The 25,867-nt window shown below is 42.0% G+C and overlaps 1 pseudogene across 1 annotated transcript; it reads right to left on the reverse strand.

The window, feature by feature from the left end:
* Nucleotides 1-205: 205 nt before the first annotated feature.
* Nucleotides 206-25,388, reverse strand: LOC311138790 (gamma-interferon-inducible lysosomal thiol reductase-like; annotated as a pseudogene). Its single transcript has 2 exons — nt 25,270-25,388; nt 206-865 (listed from the first exon to the last, which is right to left on the reverse strand). The product of its transcript is annotated as a gamma-interferon-inducible lysosomal thiol reductase-like (transcript).
* Nucleotides 25,389-25,867: the final 479 nt, after the last annotated feature.

The raw sequence follows: 25,867 nt of genomic DNA on the forward strand, positions 1-25,867 counted from the left end.
TTTTAAGAAACCATCGTAGAATCACAGACAAAATATAACAGTCTTACAATTCATAAAATACAGTTCAGCAACAAGACATTAGCAACTTCTATTTTTGAAAGACCAAGTTCATCATAGATCATGAGGGGAAACTGATACTTATATACTGTAACAAAATATATTTCAAAAACATGAATGTCATGCAGAATGACTGTTGCTTTCAGCACTAACTCCTGTCTAGTTTCTTCTGTGCCCCAGTACAGGCAGGGGGCTTGCCTCCCTTGTACATTTTGGAGACCAAGTAAAAAAGTGATGACATTGCTTTGTCCTGAAAGGCATCTGTGTATTCCCCATTAATAGTCACCCAGGGGATGTGTGTTTTGGCCAGATTGAGAGCTTTGGTCTTCAGGGTGTTCTCATGCATTAGTTTGAAGCCAAGCTCTCCCTTCACACAAGACGTGACACTGTCCCACATCATGGAGGGGACGTGCAGCTGCAAGCAAGGTTGGGCAGCATCAAGAACATTAGCTGCAGATTCCATGCAGTAAATTACCAGGAATGCTGAGTACAGACCCACTGAATATAGAATACATGCCTCAGTCATGTTACCATGACACTCTGGTTCTCCATGTTGACAGATGAAGGGAGAATTCCCTGAGGGAAGCTCCTGTTCATTGCCGTAGGGCACCAGTTTGACATCGATGATGTCGTGGAGCATGGCCCAGGTGGGGAAGAGCTGCTGGGTGAGGAAGGCCCTGCAGCCTCCACTCGGGGTACCGCCAAGTTGGGCCTGGTGGCATTGAGCTCTAGATACTGCTTCTGAACCCTACATTCTATTGCAATTTCCCAACTCCTACACCACTGTGACGGGGGGGGGGGGTTTGGGCTGTGTTACAACTCAAAATATGATGCCCTTTGGTAAATGTCTTGAGTGTAATAGCCTATCCTCTACAGCAGGGCTGCAAATCTCAGGCTTCCACAGTCCTGCTGGTGTTAAATGTTTCCCTGACAGTGGTACACGTCCCTCAATGACTGGAGCTATGCACCCCCTGGTCTAACACCACTAGTGTTTATCTTCTCTGCTCTGATCTGTGGCCACTTCTTCCTCATTCCAACCCTCACCCTGGGTTATGACTAGAGACGTGATTGTTTACACTTCCCCTATTCAAAGGCCATGGTTTGGAAAGTCCCATCACTCTTCTGTTTCAGTTCAGCCAATAGGAAAATCTAATTGAGAGTTTTTCTCAATGTATCACGTGTTGCCGGGGAGAGGTGTAATCCTACTGTACTGGGTGAGTGAATGAAACACAGCAGACTACAGTGAACACTGAGGCAGGACGATCAGTCTCCCCCTGATGGACATAAAGGTCAATTACAACTACATGTTTGTCCATTTCCTTTTTATAATGTCCACACATTTGACCATATTAGGATTGGGATTATGTATGGAATATTTTCAAATCCTACTATGCTGTATTAATCCCAGATTCAGATACCGTTTACTGTTTACTAAAGGTTAATACACTAAGTTACTCAAAGAACCCTGACCTCAACATTTCCCATAACAACCGCTGCAGCTGTTAATCAACTTTGTGATCAGTGTCACAGCACCAATGTGATTGACCCGGTATCAAACCCTGGTTGGTTGAGACCGATGACTTTATTTTAGCTTTCAAAGCTAATGCACTGGCTTTAGCTCAGTGGGTTAACACGGTATTGAGGCGCAGATAACATGACAGTAAATTGTAAATACACATAGTTTATGTGCATTTATCAGATTATACATGTGCAGGACATACTGTGCTCGAATTCAAGGGTTATGTGGTGGTACGCCATACCCCTTGTCAGAAAAAGTGTCAAAAAGCGTACCGCTTGTTAGCTTAAAAAAGGGGGAAATGGATCCCGATTATACCTAGAGTCGAAATCTAATTTGTATAATAAAAAATCTCCATCAAAATCCATCTGTTTAAATTAGAGATAGCTGAGAATTTGTTTAAACGAAATATTTTTTGCCTGGGCTGCGTCTCAATCCACCACATCTGCCGATGTCGGCTTTCCGCATATGCGGTGGAAGGTGGCAGAGCTACAGACCAGGAGACATCCCGAAAATGTGTCTTCTCACGAAAGAGTCAAAACGGTTTGGGCTAGACCCCCAACGTAGAACATTTTGCTCTATGACCCCCACAAGCGTCACGGGACTCGTCTGAAGTCGAGTCGTTACCGCTGATGTGACAACTTCTGTCTGTAGAATCTGAACGGTTTGAGCTACAAACCATTGAAAGCTGAGACTCTCACAAACACGTACATGTTGGTTGTTTTGCTCTACAATGCCCACAAGCCATACAAGCCTCATCTGAAATTAACCCGTTACCGGGCCGAAATTTTTTTTCTGCAATGCTTTAGATTGTAAATTCCACAAGAAAGACGTGACTCCGATACATATGTGAATATCTTTCATTTGTCTCTATGACATTGAGAGGCTGAGTTACGCTAACCCTTACCCTGCTAATGTTGAGGAGTAAACAAATACTTTGGAAGTATAACGCGCCATTTGGAGGGTTCGCATTGTGGAACATCAGCTATATTAAAGATAAGGTTGTGTTTTCCTGCTCAGACGATGCTGACGCATGCCAGATCTTACAACAATAAAAATGTTTACATTGTAGCCTATACTCTATACTCTATTTAGCACAGTTGTGCCTTACAGCACACATTAACATTGTAGCCCCAGACAAAACACACCTGATTCAACTCATTGAGGCCCTGATGATTAGTTGAGAAGCTGAATCAGGTGTGCTTGTCTGGGACTACAATAAAAATGTGTGCTGTTGGGGTACTCAAGGACTGGAGTTGGGAACCACTGATTTAGCAGACGCTCTTATACAGAGCAAAATTAAAGGAACAATCAGGGTTAAGCGCTCATCAGCAGATCTTTCACCTTTACGTATCAGCTAACTACATCATAGTTATATCAATCTGGCACCGACAGCACAGTCGATGAAATGCCACAAAACTATTGGTTGATGCATGCAACGCCTGACCAGGGGAACACGACTTAAGACTCGAACATGAGACAGCATACAGAGCTCTGCAGGACATTTCTTTATTCTGGGTCAGGCCGGAACGGCTCATAGGGGCAGGAACCTAGCTTCGGTTTCTGTAGCGTGAAGTAAACCCCCTGGACCGGATGCTAGTCTATTGCAGCAAGGCCATACCCCCAATCTATGTCATTAATGCTGAGTGTCAAGCACAGACACATCGGGTCCCATTTTTACTGTCTTTGGTATTACTCAGCCGGGGATCAAACTCCCAACCGTCTAATCTCAGGGTGGACATTCTAACCACCAGGACACTGTGTTGGGTCAGGCAAACTCCATATTAATTAGTTCATGTGAAAGACAGGAATTTATAGTCACACGTAAGGCATTTCTAATCAATCACGAACATCCAATTCTCATCCTTACAGAAGTAATCTAATGTGCTATCCATTGAGCTAATCACTTTCCTGAAAAAGATGCTTAACTAAATTGATACTTGATTGTTCATATAAATTACAATTGTATAACATATTTGTTAGTGAAAGAACATTTGTGAAAATAGTGTATACTTTATTTTCTCTATCCATATTATATATTATATGAAATTATAATAAATTCCCAAAAGATGTCATGAGTCATGTTTCACTAAGTAAAATTGCAGGAAATTAGCTTCAAAACAAACAAAAAATCCTAGTGTCCTGAATTAAACAGAACCAACTTTTGGTAATATATTTAACGTATCTCAATGCACAATAATTCAAATACACCCAAATGCTGTCACGTTCGTTTACACACGGGTCAGACCAAGGCGCAGCGTGATATGCATACATGTTTATTTAAATGAATAAACAACCGAAAAAACAACAAACCAACGAAACGTGAAGTCCAAGGCAACACAACATACCTTAACCGGAACAAGATCCCACAACCCACTAGTGCCAATAGGCTGCCTAAGTATGGTCCCCAATCAGAGACAACGAGCGACAGCTGCCTCTGATTGGGAACCACACCGGCCAACATAGAAATACACATACTAGAAAACCAACATAGAAATAAACAACATAGAACATACACACCCTGACTCAACATATACGAGTCCCCAGAGTCAGGGCGTGACAGTACCCCCCCCAAAGGAGGGGGCTGACGTCTGGGTCTGGACTGGAACCACTGACTGGAGCTGGACTGGACCCCGGTGGAGCGGATTGCTCTGGCTCCGGAGTGGAGCCGCTGACCGGAGCTGAACTGGGCACCGGTGGAGCGGACTGCTCTGGCTCCGGAGTGGATCCACTGACCGGAGATGGACTGGACCCCGGTGGAGCGGATTGCTCTGGCTCATGAGTGGAGCAGCTAACCGGAGCTGGATCAGGCACCGGTGGAGCGGACTGCTCTGGCTCCGGAGTGGAGCAGCTGACTGGAGCTGGATCAGGCACCGGTGGAGCGGACTGCTCTGGCTCCGGAGTGGAGCCGCTGACCGGAGCTGTACTGGACCCCGGTGAAGCGGATTGCTCTGGCTCCGGAGTGGAGCAGCTGACCGGAGCTGAACTGGGCACCGGTGGAGCGGACTGCTCTGGCTCCGGAGTAGAGCAGCTGAACAGGCACGGGCCGTGCCGGACTGGACACACGCACCACTGGCTTGGTGCGAGGGGCAGGAACAGGCCGGGCCGGGCTGGCGACGCGCACCACTGGCTTGGTGCGAGGGACAGGAACAGGCCGGACCGGGCTGGCGACGCGCACCACTGGCTTGGTGCGAGGGGCAGGAACAGGCCGGACCGGGCTGGCGACGCGCACCACTGGCTTGGTGCGAGGGGCAGGAACAGGCCGGGCCGGGCTGGCGACGCGCACCACTAGCTTGGTGCGAGGGGCAGGAACAGGCCGGACCAGGCTGACAACGCGCACCACTGGCTTGGTGCGAGGGGCAGGAACAGGCCGGGCCGGGCTGGCGACACGCACCACTGGCTTGGTGCGAGGGACAGGAACAGGCCGGACCGGGCTGGCGACGCGCACCACTGGCTTAGTGCGGGGAGCAGGAACGGGCCGGACCGGACTGGCGACACGCACCACTTGCTTGGTGCGAGGAGCGGGACTGGATTCCTTTATTAATCCCCGCTCCTTCTGCTGCCTAACCAGCTCCTCTCGCCGTGCCTCTACACTTTCCTTCTCCCTTTTAGCCTCCTGTAGCCTCGTCATCCACCCTGTGTGCCCCCCCCCAAAATGTTCTTGGGGTTGCCTCTCGGGTCTCCGTCGTCGGCGAAGGTAGATGCCCAGGCACGTCACCTCTCCTGCCTGGGCATCTACCTTCGCCCATGGCCCTTTCCCCGCAAATATCTCCTCCCATGACCACCATTTGCCCACCTGTGACATGGCTATTCGCTCTTCCTGGAAACGCTGCTTGGTCCTCGTTTGGTGGGATCTTCTGTCATGTTCGTTTACACACGGGTCAGACCAAGGCGCAGCGTGATATGCATACATGTTTATTTAAATGAATAAACAACCAACAAACCAACGAAACGTGAAGTCCAAGGCAACACAACATACCTTAACCGGAACAAGATCCCACAACCCACTAGTGCCAATAGGCTGCCTAAGTATGGTCCCCAATCAGAGACAACGAGCGACAGCTGCCTCTGATTAGGAACCACACCGGCCAACATAGAAATACACATACTAGAAAACCAACATAGAAATACACAACATAGAACATACACACCCTGACTCAACATATACGAGTCCCCTGAGTCAGGGCGTGACAAATGCAGGCATTTTTGCCTCCAACCTTGACAACCTCACATTTACCACACATCTGTTGAACCTATTTGTTCTTTCACAATAGGTAATGTAAGTCAGTGGAACAATTCTCATTCCTTATGATGGGCAAACATATAGGGTAATTAGAGTGCTTGTGTCAGGAAGAACATTACTGTTACTCTCCATACTTCTTCTATTAATCCGCTTCTGCACAGTTTTGCTGGTGCATCTACTTGTTTTAAGCTATGTCCTGGACAGTGTTGTAAGTCATTAAAATGACAAAATGCCTCAAGTATCTTGTTTTGTACTTTTAGTACTTCCAACCAAGTCGTCAAGTTTTGAATGTTCATTCAACTTTCAAACCATCCTGAATACACCTGACTTGTGATTTTATTGTAAATAAATGCCAGCCTGGTCATAAGCCTAACCCTCCCAGGAGTCCTCAGAATTGGCCAATTATCAGTTGACAGAAGAAAAAAAAACACTTCCACACTGCTAAAAGTCCCCAAAGAGCAGAGTTTGGGACCATCTTTACAGTAAATACCTGTGAGTGCTCCAGTTCACAGCTCAGACAACAGAGGGAAATAACTATATTATTAGATATTGCATTCATTGTCTGTGTATCAAGTTTACAAACTATCATTTCAAGTTGACCAAAGTTTCACATATTCAACTTTTCAGATTCATTTTTCAAATTCAGTTCTCTAAATTCAGATTCAAAACAACATCCAGCACTTTACCAGCCAGGAAAGGTAGAGGAGCACAGATAGAAGCAAACACTCTGTGGTAAACAGAAGCTAGCAGTACCAATGGAGCGGTTTCTGAAGCCAATATGGCATGTTAAATTTGTCTGTAGCATTTCAACCATTTGGGCTTTAAGCTACTATTTCATTCCTGAAAGCTAAGACTATCTGGAACATGCCTTCTGTTTCCCTCTATGATACTCACAGGCCGCACAAAACACATTAGAAGAGAGTGTGACCACAACAAAAATGCAATTTGGCCCCCATAAGAATATGTTGAATAGCCCTGTGTAGCAGAGCCTGGGGAGAGGCCACTGCTACGGACCAGAGCTAGGAGGGTTTCAGGGTACAACGGCTCAGTGAGACAGAGTAAACTGTTTAAACTTAGGGTTTTATTACATAACTTGTACTAACTAGGCTGAGTGTATGTTTGGTGTAACTCTGGACATTGTATATGGTAATGAGTTACAGCTGTTACAGTCTTCATAACCATTAAATAACAATTGTTTTCTTTACTATTTTTTTGACAAGATACAACAACCCTAAAAGCACCAACAGGGCCAATGTTTGCTGAACTATGGATATTGTATATGGTAATGAGTTACAGATATTACAACCTTCTTAAAGACTTGATCAGAATGCAGTTGACACACACACACACACACACACACACACACACACATACACACATACACACACACACACACATACACACATACACACACACACACACACACGCACACTTGTGACAAAAACACAATTTCCCCCATAAGAATATAGTTGAATAGCCCTGTAATAGCCCTTCTAAGGATAGCCTTTCCACTCCATATCTAAACTTGCTCTTGTGACTGACTGGGTTAGAACCAGGTCTCCTGCATTTCGCATGTCACAAAACTGTGTTAGCACACTTAACTAAAGCCCATAGGGATAAGTTCAGGAAACTAACACAAGTCTTCAAGTCTCCAGCAAGGTTACTCATCAAAAGAGTGTTGTTAATCAAACCAACTCTGTTACATTTCACCCCCCTTCGACCTTATACCCAGATATCACAGCACCAATATGTGACTGGGTTCGAACTCAGGCCCACTGCACAACAACACTTTCTGTGGCAAACAGAAGCAGAAGGATCTGTGCAACCCATTTAATGAGACCTGAAGATGTGTTAGTTTGACTCATGGGTGACCAAGGTCTCCTGTGCGCCAGACAGTCAGTGCAACTTTTAATTTCTCAGACAAGTTACTCATCTCAAAGGGCCTCGCGAGTGGTGCAGCGGTCTACGGCACTGTATCGCATGCAGTGCTAGAGGCGTTACTACAGACCTGGGTTCGTTTCCCGGGCTGTGCCACAACCGGCCGTGGCCGGGAGTCCCATAGGACGGCGCACAAATTGCCCAGTGTTGTCTTGGTTAGGGGAGGGGAGGGTGGGGCTTTACTTGGCTCATTGTGCTCTAGCAACTCCTTGTAGCGGGCCAGGCGCTATGTTACCCTTGTAATGAATACCCTTGCTGGACACGTCTAACACAAACTAAGGCCTAGATTCAATCAGCGTTAACTGGCGATAGCCGACACCAACATAGCTGGTGTTTTGGCGGTGTTGGAGGTGTAACTGCGTTAGAGCTGTCAAATCAGAGCGACTGCTCATATTGTCATTGTCAGGAAGTCACACCCTCCCACTCGCGCTAGAAGTTCAGAACGAGAAAGTGTAGGCTATAAAAATATTTTGCCTCAAATTGAAAATCATCAAATAATTAGGATTTCAGCCTAATCGAGGTGTAGAAAACATCTCACATTCCATTGTTTAGACTTGTAAATAAGCCTGCATGGGATTTCTCTTAATGCGACTTCGTGCAGCCAATGGCAATGTCCGCTTTAGCAGGGAGCGGCTTGTGGATTTGACAGCTCTAACGCAGTTCCAGTTCCGACACCACCAAAACAATGCGGGTGTCGGCTAGCGCGGATCTGATAGAATCTAGCCCTAGCACGTCAAACGAACACATCTTCAGGTCTCAGGCAAGGTTGCTCATCACATCAGCATGGATCACCAAACCATGCTTTTTGTATTTGTTTTTTTGGACTTAAAAATGAATGATATACAGTGCATTCGGAAAGTATTCAGACCCCTTCACTTTTTCCACATTTTGTTACGTTACAGCCTTAATCTAAAATTGATTAAATTGTGTTTTCCCCCTTCATTAATCTATACACAATACTCCATAATGACAAAGCAAAAACTGTTTTTTTGGAAATGTTTGCAAAAATAAATAAATACAACTGAAATATCACATTTACATAAATATTCAGACCCTTTAATCAGTACTTTGTTGAAGCACCTTTGGCAGCGATTACAGCCTCGAGTCTTCTTGGGTATGACGCTACAAGCTGTATTTGGGGAGTTTCTCCCATTCTTCTCTGCAGATCCTCTTAAGCTCTGTCAGGTTGGATGGGGAGTGTCACTGCACAGCTATTTTCAGGTCTCTCCAGAGATGTTAGATCTGGTTCAAGTCAGGGCTCTGGCTGGGCCACTCAAGGACATTCAGAGACTTGTCCCAAAGCGACTCCTGTGTTGTCTTGGCTGTGTGCTTAGGGTCGTTGTCCTTTTGGAAGGTGAATCTTCGCCCCAGTCTGAGGTCCTGAGCACTCTGGAGCAGGTTTTCATCAAGGATCTCTCTGTACTTTGCTCCATTCATCTTTCCCTCGATCCTGACTAGTCTCCCAGTCCCTGCTGCTGAAAAACATCTGCACAGCATGCCTCCACCATCATGCATCACCGTAAGGATGGTGCCAGGTTTCCTCCAGACGTGACGCTTGGCATTCAGGCCAAAGAGTTCAATCTTGGTTTCATCAGACCTAGGAATCTTGGTCTGCAAATCCTTTAGGTGCCTTTTGGCAAACTCCAAGCGGGCTGTCATGTGCCTTTTACTGAGGAGTGGCTTCCGTCTGGCCACTTTACCATAAAGGCCTGATTGGTGGAGTGCAGAGATGGTTGTCCTTCTGGAAGGTTCTCCCATCTCCACAGAGGAATTCAGGAGCTCTGTCTGAGTGACCATCGGGTTCTTGGTCACCTCCCTGACCAAGGCCATTCTCCCCCGATTGCTCAGTTTGTCCGGGCGGCCAGCTCTAGGAAGGGTCTTGATGGTTCCAAACTTCTTCTATTTAAGAATGATGGAGGCCACTGTATTTTTAGGGACCTTCAATGCTGCAGAAATGTTTTGCTACCCTTACCCAGATCTGTGCCTCGACACGATCCTGTCTCGGCGCTCTACGGACAATTCCTTCGACCTTACGGCCTGGTTTTTGCTCTGACATGCACTGTCAACTGTGAGACCATATTTAGACAGGTGTCTGCCTTTCCAAATCATGTCCAATCAATTGAATTTACCACAGGTGGACTCCAATCAAGTTGTAGAAACAACTCAAGGATGATCAATGGAAACAGGATGCACCTGAGCTCAATTTCTAGTCTCATAGCAAAGGGTCTGAATACTTAAGTAAATAAGGTATTTCTGTTTTTATTTTTAATACATGTGCAAAGAAATTCAAAAAACCTGTTTTCGCTTTGTCATGATGGGGCATTGTGTGTAGCTTGATGAGGGGAAAAGGCTGTAACGTAACAACAAGTGGAAAAAGTGAAGGGGGCTGAATACTTTCCGAATGCACTGTATATCATTCTTGAATATGATATGTATATGATTCTTGAAGAATATACAATTCCTTCAGAAAAGTATTCACACCCCTTTACTTTTTCCAAATGTTGTTGTCTTACAAAGTGGGATTAAAGTGTATTTAATTGTAATTTTTTGTCAACGATCTACACAAAATAATCTGTAATGTCAAAGTGTAAGAACAATTCTATTTTCATTTTAATTAATTATTATATCTTGATTAGATAAGTATTCAACCCCCTGAGTCAATACATGTTTGAATAACCTTTGGCAGCAATTACAGTTGTAAATCATTCTGGGTAAGTCTCTAAGAGCTTTGCACACCTGGATTGTACAATATTTGCCCATTATTCTTTAAAAAAATGTGTTAAGCTTGTTGATCATTGCTAGACAGCCATTTTCAAGTCTTGCCATATATTTTCCAGCCGATTTAAGTCAAAACTGTAACTAGACTACTCAGGAACATACAATGTCATCTTGGTAAGCAACTCCAGTGTAGATTTGGCCTTGTGTTTTAGGTTATTGTCCTGCTGAAAGGTGAATTTGTGACCCAGTGTCTGTTAGAAAGGAGTCTGAACCAGGTTTTCCTCTAGGATTTTGCCTGTGCTTAGCTATATTCCATTTATTTATATCCTAAAAAACGTCCTAGTCCTCGCACACCCATTGCATGATGCACCCACCACCATGCTTGAAAATATTAAGAGTGGTACTCAGTGATGTGTTGTGTTGGATTTGCTACAAACATAACGCTTTGTATTCAGGACATAAAGTTAATTTCTTTGCCACATTTTTTGCAGTATTCCTTTAGTGCCTTATTGCAAACAGGGTGCAAGTTTTGGAATATTTGTATTCTATACCTGTGCCTGTAGGCTTCCTTATTTGTGTTAGTATTGTGGATGTATGTTACTGTTGTTGATCCATCCTCAGTTATCTTCTATCAAAGCCATTAAACTCTGAAATTGTTTTAAAATCACCATTCGCCTCATGGTGAAATCCCTGAGCGGTTTCCTTCCTCTCCGGCAACTGATTTAGGAAGGGTGCCAGAATCTTTGTAGTGACTGGGTGTATTATTACACCATCCAAAGTGTAAAATCAATAACTACACCATGCTCAAAGAGATATTCAATGTCTGCTTAATTATTTTACTCATCAACCAATAGGTGCCCTTCTTTGTGAACCATGGGAAAACCTCTCTGGTCTTTGTGGTTGAATCTGTGCTTGAAATTCACTCTACTGAGGGACCGTACAGATAATTGTACGTTTAGGGGTACAGAGATGGGGTAGTCATTAAACACTATTATTGCACACAGAATGAGTCCATGCAACTTATAATGTGACTTGTTAAGCACATTTCTACTTGCCATAACAAAAAGGTTAACATTTTTATTAATTTGTAAACATTTCTAAAACATAATTCCACTTTGACATTATGGGTTATTCTGTGTAGATCAGTGACACAAAATCTCAATTTAATCAATTTTAAATTCAGGTTGTAACACAATAAAATGATGACAAAGTCAAGGGGTATGAATACTTTCTGAAGGCACTGTAACTTATAAATGCCTCATGAGCTAAGTTCAACTGCCGTACCCCATCAAAACCCAAAATATACTTTAAGCTTGTTTTACTTCATTGTTTTCAAACAATATAATTGTAAACAAATATTGTATATGGATGGTCAGTCCTTGCATTCATAGCTCTGTCTATGAATTTAAGAGTGGTTACATTTCTCCTGGCCCATCCCTCAGCTTTATATAAAAACAGAGGTGGGGTGGCCACTTTGTTATTGTTACAATTAAGGTCTCAAGCTTTAAGATAAACATTTTGTTACTGAGGTTAAACTTTAAGTTCTTCTTCTTGAGCATTTCTGTTTTTAAGTTATGTAATAAAAACCTACGTTAGAACCATGTACTCTAACTCACTGAGCCTCTGTACCCTGAGACACCTCCCTACCTTCAGGCTATGCTCAAACCCTACACCCCAACCTGAGCACTCCGTTCTGCCACCTCTGGTGTCTTGGTGTCACGCCCTGGCTCTGGGGACTCTAGTATGTTGAGCCAGGGTGTGAGTTTTCATTTGTTTATGTTCTAGTTGTTGTATATCTATGTTGGCCAGGGTGGCTCCCAATCAGAGACGGCTGTAGCTCGTTGTCTCTGATTGGGAGTCATACTTAGGTAGCCGTTAGGCATTCATTATTTGTGGTTTCTTGTTCGTATTTGGTTTGTGTATTACCATTGACTGTCACGTCATCGTTTTGTTGTTTTGATCGTGTGATCATTCTATAAATAAATATGTTCGCCTTCAACGCTGCGCCTTGGTCCTCCTCTATGTATGACGATCGTGACACTTGGCCGTCCCACCGCTAACAGAAATATGCCTGAGACAGTTTGGGAAATCACCTGGCATTACCAGCTTTAGGCTAAATGTTATTAAAAAATAACTGCATTGCTCCATCCCACTATTCAGGGTACCCTAAATACATACATACCCAATATGTAATGTGCAATTACGTGCAATTGAATAAATGATGAATTAACAAATGCTTGTCTGTTGCATAAAATGTGGGTGCATTTTATAGGCCTGTCCTCTCTCATCTACAAACCCCAGGATGCTCTCTCTAGCACCCATTAACCTGGATGAGAAATGTATTGTTGATGAACTCCAGGCAGTATTTAATTGGTCAAAACCTGCTATAGTTTAAAGTACATGTTACAACTCAAAATATGATGCCCTTTGGTCAATGTCTTGAGTGTAATTGCCTATCCTCTACAGCAGGGCTGCACAACTCAGGCTTCCAGTCCTGCTGGTTTAAAAATGCTCCCTGGCTAGGTACTCTGTTCTGCTCAGCCAACACAATCTCACACTCAATTCGTGCAAATATGTACAAAAGTATTTAATCAGATTTTGTGCATTTTTGTGTGGCTTAATTAGTGTGAAAATACACACATTTTTGTGCGACTTAACTCATAGGAAAATACTCACATTTTTGTACGACTTCATTCATAGCAAAAATAAATTGGGGGGGGGGCAAACTTCGGAACAATCTTTTGGAAGTTATTGGAGCAATGCATTTTGTGCAATGGTGTTCTACACTGCCTTTTTTGTGTCCATATTTATTTATATATAACAAATTAAAGTGTTAGCAACCCAATATTGTTAATCAACCAGGTTGTCACCAAAATACTTATAATACAATAGTAGCCTTACGTTTATTTTAATTTTTATTAATGCCAATGCTGTATTCTATGCTTGTTTTCACTTAATACTTTGGGATTCTGTTGCTATGTCGGATTTTACGGATTTTATGAGGGTTGCCAGATTAGAGTAAAAAGCTGTATTTGTCAGTTTTTTGTGTAGTATCGATTAAGGTATTTGATTGGGGAATGGGGATACATTTTCATGATGGGAAATGAATTCATCAATAAATGTGGGGAAAAAGAAGACCTGCAAAAAAAATCTGTTTGGTTTAAATTCCCCTGGTGCAACTGCATGGTATTTGCAACTATAACGAGTCTGGACTATGATCAATTAAGCCATATCAATGCAGTTAAACAGGTTAATGTAAAGTAATGAATTATGTTGGCTTACACTTTTGGCACTTCCAAGGCCGTTTCATGATGATTATTACGGTCGTGTCAATCATGTATATACTTAGGCTATTGTAACAAGGCATATGCCAGCATTGTAGGCCTACTGCCTCTGCCCAGAGGCCTACTAGGATTTCATGGCAACGGCCATTAGAGCTCACTTTGCCACGTATGAGGCCTGGTTATAGTCCCTGTTGCAGCTTTCACTTTCTTCCGCTACATTGGTGGCAGTGTTGGGATCACGTCCAGTTCACGTCTAGTTATGTGATCTAGTGGTTTGAAGCATTCTGTTTTTCAACATTGTGTTGGGTGTAATTACATTGATATATCTAGTGAACAATGGATAAGCAACAATGGGCTAACGGACAGATAGAAGTAGTCACTACAGGTGTGATCAAGCCTTAGATCAAAGTTGCCTGAAGCTGAATGGAAAGTGCTATGCCCTGACCAGTTATTCAGAAGAAAATCCTCTGTGACTGTCTAATTTACATAAGTTAACTTACCAGTGTGGACCCAAAACAAACACATTCTACACATTTACAAACTACCTGTTTAAAGTGTTATTACAACCATGGTGTTCTTTTGTTACTGAAGCTTAAATATCAAATAACCTGACAATGATCCACATCATATGTGTAGACAAATAACGTAAGTGTGTTATGCAGCAGAACACAACTATCCTTTTTTTAGGATGCAGACCAGTAATATTAATCACTGTTGATCCATCCGGTTCTGATCTAATGAGATGGATGTAGGATTTTCTACAGCTTAGAATCAAGGCCTTTCCAAGTCATGAATGACGAAGCTAGGCCCCTCTTCGTCCTCATTGGCGAAGACTGAACTCAAGTTAGGGGTTATATGTCAGACTCTCCTATTCCACTTTGCCCAACATGTTATACCCCAGAGGTTGTAAATAAACCCTTTTTAATGTGAAATAACTTGTATCATTATTATAGGGCTGTGAAACCCAAAGCCGAAAGGCTTCAGACTGAGCATTTCTCACTGGAAATTGCTGCTGACATTGAACATGCATGCTAGGGTTAGGGTATTTAATAATCTCACCATTTATTTACGAATATGTATTGCCTGAATATGTATAAAAATACCAAATATACCAAAAGCTTAATCAAGCTGAGATATACGACTATTTAACCATGTTAATCATTACTGAAACATGAAAACGACAAACATTTAACCAGTTTTTGCTTAATCTTGCATGCTTTCTCAAACAGCTGTAACTGTATATGCATTCATAAATCAGGTCCTTTCTTGAGTTGGGCTCTGGGATGTAACAACCGTTGAGCATCTAAGCTTATGGTTGATTGTGGAGGAAAGGGGTTGAGTGTGTTAGAGTATGTGTGTGTGTGTGTGTGTGTATCCCACATCTGTTGCAAGGGGGTAAGGATGTTAGGGAGAATATAGGATGAACCACAATAATTGTTTGCTAAAATAATAATTGCTTGACAAAAATGTAATGTAATACAATGGCAATCCGGGTTATAGGTAACAATCCTTCGCATGAACTGCCGACATTATTAATGATGGAAATTAAGATATGCAAGATATTTGAATAGATATATATTTTTAATAGCTACAGTGGGGAGAACAAGTATTTGATACACTGCCAATTTTGCAGGTTTTCCTACTTACAAAGCATGTAGAGGTCTGTAATTTTTATGCAACGGTACCCCCCTGTATATATAGCCTCCCTACTGTCACTTTATTTTACTGTATATATAGCCTCCCTACTGTCACTTTATTTTACTTCTGCTCTTTTTTTCTCAACACTTTTTTGTTGTTGTTGTTTTATTCTTACTTTTTTTGTTTAAAATAAATGCACTGTTGGTTAAGGGCTGTAAGTAAGCATTTCACTGCAATGTCTGCACCTGTTGTATTCGGCGCATGTGACCAATAAAATTTGATTTGATTTGATTTGATTCAACAGTGAGAGACGGAATCTAAAACAAAAATTCAGAAAATCACATTGTATAATTTTTAAGTAATTAATTTGCATTTTATTGCATGACATAAGTATTTGATCACCTACCAACCAGTAAGAATTCAGGCTCTCACAGACCTGTTAGTTTTTCTTTATGAAGCCCTCCTGTTCTCCACTCATTACCTGTATTAACTGCCCCTGTTTGAACTCGTTACCTGTATAAAAGACACCTGTCCACACACTCAATCAAACAGACTCCAACCTCTCCACAATGGCCAAGACCAGAGAGCTGTGTAAGGACATCAGGGATAAAATTGTAGACCTGCACAAGGCTGGAATGGGCTACAGGACAATAGGCAAGCAGCTTGGTGAGAAGGCAACAACTGTTGCCGCAATTATTAGAAAATGGAAGAAGTTCAAGATGACGGTCAATCACCCTCGGTCTGGGGCTCCATGCAAGATCTCACCTCGTGGGGCATCAATGATCATGAGGAAGGTGAGGGATCAGCCCAGAACTACACGGCAGGACCTGGTCAATGACCTGAAGAGAGCTGGGACCACAGTCTCAAAGAAAACAATTAGTAACACACTACGCCGTCGTGGATTAAAATCCTGCAGCGCACGCAAGGTCCCCCTGCTCAAGCCAGCGCATGTCCAGGCCCGTCTGAAGTTTGTCAATGACCATCTGGATGATCCAGAGGAGGAATGGGAGAAGGTCATGTGGTCTGATGAGACAAAAATAGAGCTTTTTGGTCTAAACTCCACTCGCCGTGTTTGGAGGAAGAAGAAAGATGAGTACAACCCCAAGAACACCATCCCAACCGTGAAGCATGGAGGTGGAAACATCATTCTTTGGGGATGCTTTTCTGAAAAGGGGACAGGACGACTGCACCGTATTGAGGGGAGGATGGATGGGGCCATGTATCGCGAGATCTTGACCAACAACCTCCTTCCCTCAGTAAGAGCATTGAAGATGGGTCGTGGCTGGGTCTTCCAGCATGACAACGACCCGAAACACACAGCCAGGGCAACTAAGGAGTGGCTCCGTAAGAAGCATCTCAAGGTCCTGGAGTGGCCTAGCCAGCCTCCAGACCTGAACCCAATAGAAAATCTTTGGAGGGAGCTGAAAGTCCGTATTGCCCAGCGACAGCCCCGAAACCTGAAGGATCTGGAGAAGGTCTGTATGGAGGAGTGGGCCAAAATCCCTGCTGCAGTGTGTGCAAACCTGGTCAAGACCTACAGGAAACGTATGATCTCTGTAATTGCAAACAAAGGTTTCTGTAACAAATATTAAGTTCTGCTTTTCTGATGTTTCAAATACTTATGTCATGCAATAAAATGCAAATTAATTACTTAAAAATCTTAGATTCCGTCTCTCACAGTTGAAGTGTACCTATGATAAAAATGACAGACCTCTACATGCTTTGTAAGTAGGAAAACCTGCAAAATCGGCAGTGTATCAAATACCCACTGTATATATACAGTTGAAGTCGGAAGTTTACATACACTTAGGTTGGAGTCATTAAAACTATAGTTTTGGCAAGTCGTGCATGACACAAGTAATCTTTCCAACAATTGTTTACAGACAGATTATTTCACTTATAAGTCACTGTATCACAATTCCAGTGGGTCAGAAGTTTACATACACAAAGTTGACTGTGCCTTTAAACAGCTTGTAAAATTCAAGAAAATGATGTCATGGCTTTAGAAGCTTCTGATAGGCTAATTGACATCATTTGAGTCAATTGGAGGTGTACCTGTGGATGTATTTCAAGGCCTACCTTCAAACTCAGTGCCTCTTTGCTTGACATCATGGGAAAATCAAAAGAAATCAGCCAAGACCTCAGGAAACAAATTGTAGACCTCCACAAGTCTGGTTCATCATTGGGAGCAATTTCCAAACGCCTGAAGGTACCACGTTCATCTGTACAAACAATAGTGCGCAAGTATAAACACCATGGAACCACGGAGCCGTCATACCGCTCAGGAAGGAGACGCGTTCTGTCTCCTAGAGATGAACGTACTTTGGTGTGAAAAGTGCAAATCAATCCCAGAACAACAACAAAGGACCTTGTAAAGTTGCTGGAGGAAACAGGTACAAAGGTATCTATATCCACAGTAAAACGAGTCCTATATCGACATAACCTGAAAGGCCGCTCAGCAAGGAAGAAGCCACTGCTCCAAAACCGCCATAAAAAAGCCAGACTACGGTTTGCAACTGCACATGGGGACAAAGATCGTACTTTTTGGAGAAAAGTCCTCTGGTCTGATGAAACAAAAATAGAACTGTTTGGCCATAATGACCATCGTTATGTTTGGAGGAAAAGGGGGGAGTTTGCAAGCCGAAGAACACCATCCCAACCGTGAAGCACGGGGGTGGTAGTATCATGCTGTGGGGGTGCTTTGCTGCAGGAGGGACTGGTGCACTTCACAAAATAGATGGCATCATGAGGAAGGAAAATTATACGGATATATTGAAGCAACATCTCAAGATATCAGTCAGGAAGTTAAAGCTTGGTCACAAATGGGTCTTCCAAATGGACAATGACCCCAAGCATACTTCCAAAGTTGTGGTAAAATGGCTTAAGGACAACAAAGTCAAGGTATTGGAGTGGCCATCACAAAGCCCTGACCTCAATCCTATAGAACATGTGGGCAGAAATGAAAAGGCGTGTGCGAGCAAGGAGGCCTACAAACCTGACTCAGTTACACCAGCTCTGTCAGGAGGAATGGGCCAAAATTCACCCAACTTATTGTGGGAAGCTTGTGGAAGCCTACCCAAAACGTTTGACCCAAGTTAAACAATTTAAAGGCAATGCTACCAAATACTAATTGAGTGTATGTAAACGTCTGACCCACTGGGAATGTGATTAAATAAATAAAAGCTGAAATAAATCATTCTCTCTACTATTATTCTGACAATTCACATTCATAAAATAAAGTGGTGATCCTAACTGACCTAAGACAGGGAATTTTTACTAGGATTAAATGTCAGGAATTGTGAAAAACTGAGTTTAAATGTATTTGGCTAAGGTGTATGTAAACGACTTCAACTGTATATTGAGGTGAGAGCATTGGAAATGCTTTTGGCGGTTGACCTGCTTCTGTTTTGACCTGCTTCTGCTTCTCTAACAGAACAGATAGATAGCAATAAAAACTGTAACATTGAGGCTCAGAATAAATTAGAGGAAAAACAAAAATAAATTGAGAAACTTATTCAAGAAAGATCAAGTATAATATATTATAAAAATAAAGCAAACTGGATGGAATATGGGGAAAAATGCACCAAATTATTTTTTAATCTTCAACATAGAATTTCTACCAAAAAGAATTTACTGAAACTGGTTACAAATGACAGAGTCACCCATGATTCACCAAATTATATTTTGAAGGAAGAAGCAAAGTACTATATGTTTTCGTTTCAGTCGCCTCCATCTCCTCTAACTGAAGCTAATTGTAGGGATTTTGTTTTCTATTGATAATGTAAAATTAACAGCAATACAGAAAGACTCATGTGAAGGTGAAATTACAGAGGAGGAACTTCTGGATGCAATTAAAGACTTTAAGTCCGGGACAACTCCAGGGTTGGATGGAATACCAGTCGAGGTATACCAAACCTTTTTGATATACTCAGAGGACCGTTATTAGCATGTTTTAACCACTCCTATGTAAATGGTAGATTATCAGACACTCAAGAAGAAGGTCTGATTTCATTATTACTGAAACAGGATACAAGTGAGAAATATAAAGATCCAGTCCATTAAAAAAATTGGAGGCCCCTTACACTTCAGTGTTGTGATGCAAAAATTCAAGCAAAATGTATAGCGCATAGAATTAAAAAGGTATTGTCGGACATTATTCATTCTAATCAGACAGGTTTTTTACATGAACGATACATTGGAGATAATATAAGGCAAGTACTGGAAACAATAGAACACTATGAAAAATCTGGGAAACCAGGCCTGCTATTCATAGCAGACTTTGAAAAGGCATTTGATAAAGTACGACTGGGGTTTATATATAAATGCCTGGAGCATTTCAATTTTGGAGAATCTCTTATAAAATGGGTTAAAATCATTTATAGTAACCCTAGGTGTAAAATAGTAAATAATGGCTATTTCTCCTAAAGTTTTAAACTGTCAAGAGGAGTAAAACAAGGTTGTCCACTATCGGCCTATCTATTTATTATGGCCATCGAAATGTTAGCTATTAAAATCAGATCCAACAATAATATCAAGGGATTAGAAATCCAGGGCTTAAAAACAAAGGTGTCATTGTACGCTGATGATTCATGTTTTCTTTTAAATCCACAACTTGAATCCCTCCACAGCCTCATAGAGGATCTAGATACATTTTCTAACCAAATTATGATAAATGTACTATATTACGTATTGGATCACTTAAAAATACAATATTTACATTACCATGTATTTTACCAATAAAATGGTCTGATGGTGACGTGGACATACTCGGAATACATATCCCAAATGAAATAAATGATCTCACTCCAATCAATTTTAATAGAAAGTTAGTAAAAATAGATAAGATCTTGCTACCATGGAAAGGTAAATACCTGTCTATTTGTGGAAAAATCTCCCTGATTAACTCTTTAGTATTATCCCAGTTTACCTATTTGCTTATGGTCTTGCCAACGCCTAGCGAACAGTTTTTTAAATTATATGAGAAAAAACTATTCCATTTTATTTGGAACTGCAAGCCAGACAAAATTAAACGGACCTATTTATATAATGAATATGAATTCGGAGGACAGAAATTATTAAATATTAAAGCATTAGACCTATCACTAAAAGCTTCAGTCATACAAAAGTTATACTTAAATCTGAACTGGTTCTCTAGCAAATTAGTAAGATTGTCTCACCCCATGTTCAAGAATGGCCTTTTCCCCTTTATTCAGATTACAACCTCTCACTTTCAGTTATTTGAAAAGGAAATCATCTCCCAAATATCACTATTTCTAAAACAAGCCATAGAAAGTTGCTTGCAATTTCAATTTAATCCTCCAGAAACTACAGAACAAATAATGCAACAAATATTGTGGTTAAACTTAAATATACTAATTGATCAAAACCATTATTTTTTGAAAAAATGTTTTAAAAAGGAATAATCTTCGTAAGTGATATCATAGGTAAGACTGGTGGAGTTATGTCGCACTTGCAGCTAAAAATAAAATATGGTAATGTCTGCTCTACCCAAAATTACAACCAAATAATTGCAGCATTACTGCAAAAATGGAAGAGGAAAGTGGAAGGGGGAAAAAGTAAGGAACTTGTCTGTCGGCCCTGCATTAAAGAACATAATTGGTTAAAGAAAATTGTGATAAATAAAAAAGTATACCAGTTTCATTTAAGGACCAAAGGATTGACAGCCATCCCATATAGATTTCAAAATAGTTGGGAAGAGATTTTTGACGTACCGATTCCATGGCATAGTGTTTATGAACTGATAAGCAAAACAACGCCGGATTCAAAACTTAGAATTGTTCAATTTAAATTATTATACAAAATTCTTGCTACCAATAGAATGTTATTTATATTGGGGATACAATCTTCTCAGCTCTGCAGATTTTGCTGCGAAGAGACAGAATCATTAGATCATTTGTTTTGGTACTGTCCATTTGTAGCTTGTTTTTGGACACAGGTCCAGGAATGGCTGAAGGATTGCAATATTTACCTGGAGCTAACCCTGCAGATAGCACTACTGGGTGATCTGAAAAGTCATAGTAAATCGATCAATAATATAATAATACTTTTAGCAAAAATGTTTATTTTCAATTCACAATCTGTAGAAACAATGAGAATAGAAGGGCTCAGAACTTTTGTGAAACATCACAGTACAGTTGAAAAAAATATGGCAAATAGAAATCCAATATGGATGGTGTTAGGAGATAGATGGGAGATGTTGAATGGAGCTGAAGGATGGGACTAATAACAACTAACAACAACTAATAACAACAAGATGACTAATGTAAAGCATACTGTGTCCATAATAAGTATATGGGTTATAGGTTGAGAGCTTTTGTGAAAGAGCACAGTTAGAAAGATATGGCATATAGAAGCAAACCGGTTGGACATCATGAAAATGATCGGAGAGGTTGAGGGTAGAGGAAGTTCAGGAGTAAAAACAAACAAAATAGAATTATTGTGAAATTTACTGTGTCCATAAAATGTATATAGTATGTATAAGCTGGAAGTAGAAGCCTAAGCGTTGTTCACTAGTTTACTCCAATTAGGGAAGGTGTGGTGGGGTTGGAAAGTAATAAAGGGAAATATATATTTTTTAAGGATATGTATATATATGTACAGTGGGGAAAAAAAGTATTTAGTCAGCCACCAATTGTGCAAGTTCTCCCACTAAAAATTATGGTGGAAAATAAGTATTTGGTCACCTACAAACAAGCAAGATTTCTGGCTCTCACAGACCTGTAACTTCTTCTTTAAGAGGCTCCTCTGTCCTCCACTCGTTACCTGTATTAATGGCACCTGTTTGAACTTGTTATCAGTATAAAAGACACCTGTCCACAACCTCAAACAGTCACACTCCAAACTCCACTATGGCCAAGACCAAAGAGCTGTCAAAGGACACCAGAAACAAAATTGTAGACCTGCAACAGGCTGGGAAGACTGAATCTGCAATAGGTAAGCAGCTTGGTTTTAAGAAATCAACTGTGGGAGCAATTATTAGGAAATGGAAGACATACAAGACCACTGATAATCTCCCTCGATCTGGGGCTCCACGCAAGATCTCACCCCGTGGGGTCAAAATGATCACAAGAACGGTGAGCAAAAATCCCAGAACTACACGGGGGGACCTAGTGAATGACCTGCAGAGAGCTGGGACCAAAGTAACAAAGCCTACCATCAGTAACACACTACGCCGCCAGGGACTCAAATCCTGCAGTACAAGACGTGTCCCCCTGCTTAAGCCAGTACATGTCCAGGCCCGTCTGAAGTTTGCTAGAGTGCATTTGGATGATCCAGAAGAGGATTGGGAGAATGTCATATGGTCAGATGAAACCAAAATAGAACTTTTTGGTAAAAACTCAACTCGTCGTGTTTGGAGGACAAAGAATGCTGAGTTGCATCCAAAGAACACCATACCTACTGTGAAGCATGGGGGTGGAAACATCATGCTTTGGGGCTGTTTTTCTGCAAAGGGACCAGGACGACTGATCCGTGTAAAGGAAAGAATGAATGGGGCCATGTATCGTGAGATTTTGAGTGAAAACCTCCTTCCATCAGCAAGGGCATTGAAGATGAAACGTGGCTGGGTCTTTCAGCATGACAATGATCCCAAACACATCGCCCGGGCAACGAAGGAGTGGCTTCGTAAGAAGCATTTCAAGGTCCTGGAGTGGCCTAGCCAGTCTCATAAATGCAATACTGTGTCAAGGCCTATAGGGCACAGAACAGTATTGTACTGTCTGTGGGTAAGCTAGTGGGCCACTCAGCTCAACATTTGTGGCACAAGAGAACGATAGGAAGAAGATTGTAGTACTAGTAGAAAGACTACTGAAAGCTTCTCTGATTACTGGTAGTAGAAGTAGAAGTAGCTACATAAAGGTCTTACACTTGGACATCATGATAAAATACATCATGAACTACTGAGTGGATAGAGAGAGTGCATTACCCATTCAACCATATAAAGAAAGCCAGCTTGCCCAGACTAACCAGTATGGAAAAGTCCTGAACCTTCTGAAGTTCCATTTTCTAAATCTGAACCAATAGAAAAATGGAAGATAGCGTTTTCATCAGTTACTAGGGAGAGCCGTGAGTGTAGTCCCATTGGTGCCCCAGCTGAACTATCAAATCAAGGAATGAGAATGGCACGAGGCTAAAATGAACACTAACCTTTACAATATTGTTTATTTTATAACATTCACAACAACATCAACTGTCTGTAACATTTCACCTCAAATCTCACATTATTCTGAATAAATATCAAGACAATGATAAGATTCTGTGTATTTCTAGTATGTGTGTGTGTGTGCTTTTGTGCTGTGTGAAGAGAGAATATGAATCTCTTGAGCTACTGAGCGTGTGTTTAGCGACTCTCAGTGTCATGTGACCCAGCATGAGGAAGACAGAGAGAAGCCAAACACACGCTGGTGATGCTTGTGGAAATGCTGCCTACCATTATGAGGCTGTATCACTGTGATACCATTATTATGCTGACAAAAGACTGGCCATGCCAGAGGAGTTTATGATATAAAGCCAAAGAAAACCTCATACTGCAGTCAGGAAAAACTAATACAACAACATGAATCATTCATATTTTGTATTTTCATAAAGCTTCTTATAGTCATCAAACCTAAACCCCCAAAGCATGCCAAGGGCAATGATGGCCAGGAAAACTCCAGAGCGAGTTTGTTTCACATTATCATTTTGCTAACAGAGATTATGCACTTTTACATTGATAATGAAACCTGTGTCAAACTTTATTAGAGACAAACAAGCAGAGGAGTTTAAGTGAAACTGCAATATGAATCAAATCAGTACCATGCATCAATTCCTTTGTTGATTACAAACCCAGCAGTGTGCGCTGAGGAGGTAGAGACAGCAAAGTGAAAGTACCTCCAGATGACCTGAGATGACCCTGTTCTGCAGAAATATACCTGAGGCAGTTTGGGAAATCACCTGACATAACAAATCTTAAACTATACAGAAAATACCTACATTGCTCCATCCCACTATTCAGGGTACCCTACATACATACATACATACATACATACATACATACATACCCAATAAGTAATGTGCAATTCAAACCCTGCATAGAGGAAACGTTAGAAGTTCACAAAATAGGGCAAAGAAATATGGTTTATTGAATAAATCATTTTATTTGGGGACATTATCAAATCCTATTACATGCTGAATTCATCCCAGATCCAGCTACCGTTTTCTGTTTACTAATTAATACACTGTAATTTGTGTCTATTTCATGATAATTTGCAATATTGGGTTGATTCAAAGACCCTGGTTTGGAAAGTCCCATCACTCTTCTATTTCAGTTCCGTTGTTACATACTAGCCAATAGGAAAATCAAATTGGCAGTTTTTCCTCACTGTATCACCTGTTGCCAAGGAGAGGTCATATTGCTATTGCAAGGGAGAGATGTAATCCTTTTGAACAGGGAGAATGCAGGGAAACACTGAGGCTGAGGTAGTCTCCCCGTGATGGACATAAGGTCCACTACAACTACATGTTTGTCCATGGCCCTCCTGCATGCTATTTTATAAGGTCCACATGTTTTCTCCGTAGGATTAACTGTGGTTATTTTGAGATTTCATAAAGTGTGGAACTGTGCCAGAAAATGTGAACGGAACCTTGGGAGAGGTGAATGCAGACAAGGGGGAAGCCAGGGTGCTGTAACCCCGGTTAAAGCGTCGATAAAAGTTGCAGAATCCCAGGAAACGTTGCAGCTGCCCTCTGGACGTAGGCTGGGGCCAATCCACCACCGCTCTCACCTTCCCAGGATCCATCTGTACACTCCCTGCAGTGATGATGTAGTCCAGGAAGGGGATGGTGGAGCGATGGAATTCACATTTCTCTGCTTTCACAAAAATCTGGTTCTCCGGAGGTGTTGGAGGACCTGATGGATGTGGATCACGTGTTCTTGGGCAGAGCGGGAGAAGACGAGGATGTCTTCGAGGAAGACAAAGACGAACCGGTTCAACATGTCACGGAGAACATCATTAACTAGGGCCTGGAACACAGCTGGAGCATTGGTAAGGCCAAATAGCATGACCAGATACTCGTAGTGACCGCTGGCTGTGTTGAAGGCAGTCTTCCACTTGTCCCCCTCCCGTATCCGCACCAGGTGGTAGGCATTCCTTAGGTCCAGGTTGGAGAACACGTTGGCCTCCTGGAGCGGCTCGAAGGCCGAGGAGATGAGTGGTAGCGGGTAGCAGTTCTTCACCGTGATGTCGTTGAGGCCCCGGTAGTCGATGCACGGGCGCAGGGTTTTGTCCTTCTTCTCAAAAAAGAAGAACCCAGCACCGGCATGGGAGGCAGAAGGACGGATGAACCTGGCAGCTAGGGAGTCCTCAATGTAGGTCTCCATAGCCTTGGTCTACGGACCCGACAGTGAGTACAGTCGTGCCCGGGGCGGAGTGGTGCCTAGGAGAAGGTCGATTCCACAGGGTCCGTAGACCAAGG

The sequence above is a fragment of the Coregonus lavaretus genome (genome assembly GCF_964263955.1).
Source record: "Coregonus lavaretus genome assembly, chromosome: 12".
NCBI classification, from domain to species: domain Eukaryota; kingdom Metazoa; phylum Chordata; class Actinopteri; order Salmoniformes; family Salmonidae; genus Coregonus; species Coregonus lavaretus.